The 6,926-nt window shown below is 37.8% G+C and overlaps 1 pseudogene; it reads left to right on the top strand.

The window, feature by feature from the left end:
• LOC107494153 (cationic amino acid transporter 8, vacuolar-like) overlaps positions 1–3,546 on the top strand; it is a 10,183-nt pseudogene extending 6,637 nt beyond the window's left edge.
• Positions 3,547–6,926: the final 3,380 nt, after the last annotated feature.

Raw genomic sequence — 6,926 nt, 5'->3', positions numbered from 1 at the left:
CATCAAGAAATCCCTGAGATGCCTCAAGGGATGCACTTTCCTCCCAACAACTATTGGGAATAACTCAACACTTCCCTAGAAAATTTGAGCTACAATGTGGTACAATTAAGGGTGGAACATCATGAGCACTCCATCATTCTCCATGAAATAAGAGAATATCAAAGAGCAATGAGGGAGGAGCAACAAATGCAAGGAAGGGACATAGAAGAGCTTAAGGACATTGTTGGTCCTTCAAGAAGAAGACGCCACTAAGGTGGATTCATTCCTTGTTCTTACTTTTCTGCTGTTCGGTTTTTATATTATATGTTTATCTATGTTTTGTGTCTCTACTTCATGATCATTAGTGTTTAGTAACTATGTCTTAAAGTTATGAATAATTCCATTAATCCTTCACCTCTCTTAAATGAAAAATATTTTTAATTCAAAAGAACAAAGAAGTACATGAATTCTGAATTTATCCTTGAATTTAGTTTAATTATATTGATGTGGGGTTAGCGGTTATCCCAGAATAGTTGACAAGGGTTGTGAGTTACATTTTTCTGGATATGGTAACAAACATAACTGGATTAAGAGGAGTATATTTTAGGACTTACCCTATTGGAAAGATCTTCTTGTCCTTCATTGCCTCGATGTAATGCATATTGAGAAGAACGTGTTTGATAATATCATCCATATGATGATGGATAATGATAGAACCAAAGATAACCACAATGCTATGTTGGACTTAACTGAGGTGTGCTGAAGGCCAAAACTAAATCTTGTGTCAATAGGGATGATAGATGGGCTAAGTCAAAAGGGTGATAGGTTTTAACCTTAGAATAAAGACAAAACATGTGTCTCCAGTTGCAAAGTTGAGGCTTTTTGATGGCTATGCCTCCGACCTAACCAAGTGTTCTAATATCAATCATGGAAGAGTTCATGGCACATGTTTTCGTTTAATGCCTTCTCCTAGTTGCACTAAGAGATACATGAACCGGGTGTTTCGACCCTTTTTGGATAAATTTGTCGTAGTATTCATAGATGACATACTGGTGTATTCAAAAATTGAAGAGGATCATGAAGAGCATTTGAGATTTGTGTTGCAAATCTTGAAGGAGAGGAAATTATATATGAAGTGATGAGCGGATATTTTATACGCTTTTTGGGGGTAATTTCATGTAGATTTTAGCATGTTTTAATTAGTTTTTAATAGAATTTTATTAGTTTTTAAGCAAAAATCATATTTCTGGACTTTACTATGAGTTTGTGTGTTTTTCTGTGATTTCAGGTATTTTCTGGCTGAAATTGAGGGACCTGAGCAAAACCCTGATAAGAAGGCTGACAAAGGACTGCTGATGCTGTTGGAATCTGACCTCCCTACACTCGAAATGGATTTTCTGGAGCTACAGAACTCCAAATGGTGCGCTCTCAATGGCGTTGGAAAGTAGACATCTAGAGCTTTCCAGAAATATATAATAGTCCATACTTTATTAGAGATTTGATGACGTAAATTGGCGCTCAACGCCAGTTCCATGCTGCATTCTGGAGTCAAACGCCAGAAACACGTTACAACTTGGCGTTCAACTCCAATAAAAGCCTCTGCACGTGTAACATTCAAGCTCAGCCCAAGCACACACCAAGTGGGCCCGGAAGTGGATTTTTATGTCATTTACTCATCTCTGTAAACCCTAGGCTACTAATTCTCTATAAGTAGGACCTTTCACTATTGTATTTTCATCTTTAGATCTTTGAATCTTTTGATCACGTTTTGGGGGCTGGCCTCTCGGCCATGCCTAGGCCTTGTTCTTATGTATTTTCAACAGTGGAGTTTCTACACACCATAGATTAAGGTGTGGAGCTCTGCTGTACCTCGAGTATTAATGCAATTACTATTGTTCTTCTATTCAATTCAGCTTGTTCTTGTTCCAAGATATCACTTGTTCTTCAACTTGATGAATGTGATGATCCGTGACACTCATCATCATTCTCACCTATGAACGTGTGCCTGACAACCACCTCCGTTCTACCTTAGATTGGGTGGATATCTCTTGGATTCTTTAACCGGAATCTTCGTGGTATAAGCTAGAATTGATGACGGCATTCAAGAGAATCCGGAAGGTCTAAACCCATACAGCTTGCCATGGAAAGGAGTAAGAAAGATTGGATGAAGACAGTAGGAAATCAGAGAGACGGAAGGGATAAAGCATCTCCATACGCTTATCTGAAATTCCCACCAATGAATTGCATAAGTATCTCTATCTTTATCTTTATGTTTTATTCATCATCCATAACCATTTGAGTTTGCCTGACTAAGATTTACAAGGTGACCATAGCTTGCTTCATACCAACAATCTCTGTGGGATCGACCTTTACTCGCGTAAGGTTTATTACTTGGACGACCCAGTACACTTGCTGGTTAGTTGTGCGAAGTTGTGTTTATGCCATGGTATTGAATACCAAGTTTTTGGATTCATCACCGGGGATTATTTGAGTTGTAGTGATCACAATTTCGCCCACCAACTACTCTCAAACTCATACCTATGTACGTGTCTTCTCGAGAAATCAAACTTAATTCACATCGATCTGACAACTCTCTTCGGTAGAAAATATTTTCGACCAACGAATTGCCCCCTTGAATTGATATGATTGCTTTTGATATCATTATCGAAAAATAGAGTATTTAATCCAAAGAAACGTCAGTTCCCAAATCAATAATAATTACCATTAAATCTTCCATTACGATTGATCCACTCGACACGTTTTTCGAGACTTGCGCTTTCTCTCTCCGTCACTTCATCTTCTTCGCGAAGTTACTTCTCTTCACATTCCTTCTTCAGTAACGGCTTCAGATTTCTTCACAAAATCTTCAATCTTTTATTCCTCCTGAAAATGACTGGTTCTTCTTCTCAGACTACCACTCAAGATAAAGGAAAAGGTCACAAAATTGTACCATCATCTCCACAAGCTCTTTTCATTCTCAACCAAGTAAATGATGAAGTCATCGACGATCCTCATTTACCATCCAAAGACTCCAGAATCCTAATTACTTTCACCATTGGAGCCGAGACGCATTGTTCTCTTGGACCAATTGAATCTCTAGAAAAGGAAAACAAAAAACTCTCTTTCTTCCCAAGTGCCAAAGGGGAAGATTTGTTGATAAATCAATCCTTCAATATTTCTCATTTTATCAATAAAAAAACTTTCAGGAATAATCCGAAGATTAGTCCTAGGGGCTACGATTTCATAGCTTGGTATTGGCATCTTGAGCCCACCAAAAATGCTGATTGGAAATCTTCAGGAATCCATGAATTACTAAGGTTCTCCCACTTTTCACTAACCACTCACCCTTAGATGATTGGGGCCGTGACCTGTTTCTGGAACAGAACAACTAACAACTTCCACCTTCCATGTGGAATGATTGGAATTTCTCTTCTGGATGTGGCTGCTATTACAGGGCTTCCGATCAATTTCCCAGACTGCACTCCTGACATGCAATCAAAGCGTCAATACAACGTGGTCATGACCAACCCTTACAGTGACTTCATTGCCCACAACATGGGTGCATAAGGTACAAAAATCACCGATAATGAACATGTTGCCTTCCTATTTTATTGGTTGAATGCCATCTTGTTCTGCTCTTGAAGTTTCCAAATGTCGAGAATTTATCTTCCTTTAGCCACTCTTCTTTACGAAGGGAAAGCCTTCAATTTGGCCAAGCTTTTCTTAGGACACATTTTTGAAGAACTTAGTCAATTTGTTTGTGACCTCCGAGATAACAAAATCATCAGTGCAGGAGGCCCTTTATGGCTTCTCCAACTATGGCTTAATGCCATTTTTGAAAATTTTATGACAAAACCTGGAAGTGGTAACACTGACAAGCAATACATTGAAGGTTTTCGATTGACTGAGTTCAAGCAAAATTTTTCTGACACCGATTTAGATGAAGATAGATTTTGGGTTGTTTTCTCCCTTTTCCATTCTTGTAAAGATTTTGACAATGACCAACTCAATTTCACTCCTTTCTTGCGTCGCAACCATGGTCTTGTTTGGTTGGACCGTTTACTCTTTCCTGATACCAATGAAGAAAATGATCTTGCAAATCGAAGTTGGGCAAACATGCTGGCTCTACAAGTAATACCAACAGGGTTACCTTTACACAAAAAGGAGAAATTCAAAATCACCCTGTATGCTCCAAATATGACAGCTAGACAATTTGGACTTTCTCAAGCCATACCAATGCCACAACCTCGAAATGATGAACCTTTCTGTCACTTTGCTTTAACCATCCAAGAAGACTTTGATTCTTGCCTCTTAAAGAATCAGCAGCGTAGGGACCACTTCAATTTCATGGTGTACGATCGTAGTTTCTACATCACCAAATCCTATTTCGAATAGTGGGCTACTTATTATTCCAGGTACACTCGTATCTTGGAGGAAATTAAACAAACTGCAATTCATACCATCCCTGTTGCTGAGGGTTCTCCGAAAAGGACTCAAAAAAGAAAAACTGAAGTTTTTCGACCACCACCATCTAAGAGTAGAAATACTCCTACCAGAACTTCTCAAAAGGTAATTTTGTAATTCCTCTCTTTAACTTAAAAATCCTTATAAGTTATATATTCTTATCTAAACTCAATTCTGAATCTCTTATCAGTTAGTATTACTAACATCGAGTGAGAGCGCTGATGAAAGTGAACCAACCAATAAAAATGCTATTATTGTCTCCTCTCCATCAGAAGGTGCAGCCGATTCTGATCCTGGTTCTCAACTAGTACTAAGATCCATGCTTTCTCAGGTAACACTATTACCTCTACACACATAATACTTTTAATTTAAAATAAATTTCAAACTTGAAATTGTGTACCTTCTATACTAGCCTGTCATTGTCACCCATTCGACATCAACTGCTGGGATTCTTGACCAATCAATTCTGCCACAACAACATGGTCAAGAACAATCTACATCACATGACTCCATTCAAGTCACAAGACCCACTCAAACAATTCCAGCTACTTTCCCACCTATTTCTCATACAACACAGGTGATTGATTCAACAACAAATCCTTTGCAACATTCTCCAGAAGAAACCCACAGGCTCGAATCAACTTCACCAAACGATCGAGTTGTCTTTTCTGAGGAGAACCAAGCAGTTTCAGATTTTGATTCTGCTTCTAAAGCTGGTGATACTACCAATTCAGATTCCTCTCGATCTACAGTTATAGAAACTCCTCTAGATTTGTAACCTGATCCTTCACTCCAAACTCTTCCAAGACCAAAACCAGGGACATCAAATGTTCCTATCACTCCAACTAACGCTACTTTGGAAGATTTAACTTCTATTTTAAATAAAATCATCCAAGAAAACAAAGTACCAGTGCCTGTACCAATAATTTCGAAACCTGTTACATCAAAACCTTTGATCGAATTAGATCCTAACACTTGGGAACAACTTCGATCACTCATCAAGCTCTTGGATCATCCACCTACCACCTGGGTTAATGATCCGATTCTCAACCAACTCTTGGCCGACATTTTGAAATCCTCTTTTGAATTCCCAACCAATACTCCATACTCTACTTCGATTCAAGAATTCAAACCACTTTTGAATGAGAACATTGCATCTTAGTTTCAACTTCAAGAAACTGAAAATGAAGAAGCTGTAGCCCAACTAAAAATAGACAATATTCTTGTAACTGCTCAACCCATTCAAGCTTCTCATGAAGAATTTGATCTGAGAATTTCTCATGCTATCTATGTCCAAGCTTTCCATGATCAAGAAGAAGCAAGACTTGAAACAGAATTGGCCCAAATTCAGAAACAACTTGCCACCATTCGCCAAAATCGAGCCACTATAGCCAAACCTCTTGTTGCAGCCCAACAAGAACAACATATTCTTATCTAGAAACTTGTCTCACTCGATACTAAACAAGGAGAATATGAAAAACAACTTGAGAAAATCCAAGCTGACAAGTTCAAGCAAATCGAAGTGCTTACAACCCTGGAAAACAAAAGAACAAAGCTGCGCTCCAATTTGGCAAAACTATTGGCACCTTGAATTCCTTTTGTTTCTAACTTTATTTTGTTGCAATTTCCATCCTTTCTGATCTTTAATATATGTTAAACTTTTAAGTTTGCCAACAATAGAAAGGTTTTAAGTATTTCCCATTGATCGAGTTAATCACCTTTCCTGACTCGATATTTTTAATTTGAAAGATTTTTCTTTAATTCGACGATTATAATTTCAAGCAACACTTTCTTTCTATTGTATGATATTCTCAAGTGCCAAGATTCGCTCTGAATCTAACTCATTTAACTAATCAAACATTGCATTCCAATAATCATCAACTGGTAAATGATTTTGTTTCGATACTCTTAAAGTATTCAAATTAATTTCCAATGGTAATACCGCATCATGGCCATATACCAAGTTATAAGGTGAAGTTCCTGTCGAACCTCTTGGTGAGTTTCGATAGGCCCAGAGTACTTGGCTTAAAGTTTCATGCTACGTTCGAGTCTTATTCTCGATATGTTTTTTAATCAAGCCTATCAATATCTTATTTACTGCCTCTACTTGCCCATTAGCCTGTGCATAATAAGGAGTCGAAGTAACCATATTAATATTTCTCGAAGCCGCAAAATTTTTAATTCGCTAGCCAATAAACATAGTCCCTTGGTTAGTACTTAAAGTCTGAGAGTCAGTACTTAACGTCTGAGGAATTCCAAATCGATGGATAATATTTTCCTCGACAAAGTCAATTATCTCACTTTGACCAACTTCTACTAACGGAATAGCCTCAACCCATTTTGTGAAATAATCAATAGCCACCAAAATAAACTTATGTTGTTTCGATGAGGGAGGGTGAATCAACCCAATTAAATCTAAAGCCCAACCTCTAAATGTCCATGGTTTTATTATCGAATGTAATTCGGCTGCTGGAATCTGTTGT

Source organism: Arachis duranensis, chromosome 6, assembly GCF_000817695.3.
Source record: "Arachis duranensis cultivar V14167 chromosome 6, aradu.V14167.gnm2.J7QH, whole genome shotgun sequence".
NCBI lineage: Eukaryota > Viridiplantae > Streptophyta > Magnoliopsida > Fabales > Fabaceae > Arachis > Arachis duranensis.
Note: the sequence above shows the minus strand (reverse complement) of the source record. Positions and strands in the feature narration are given on the sequence as shown.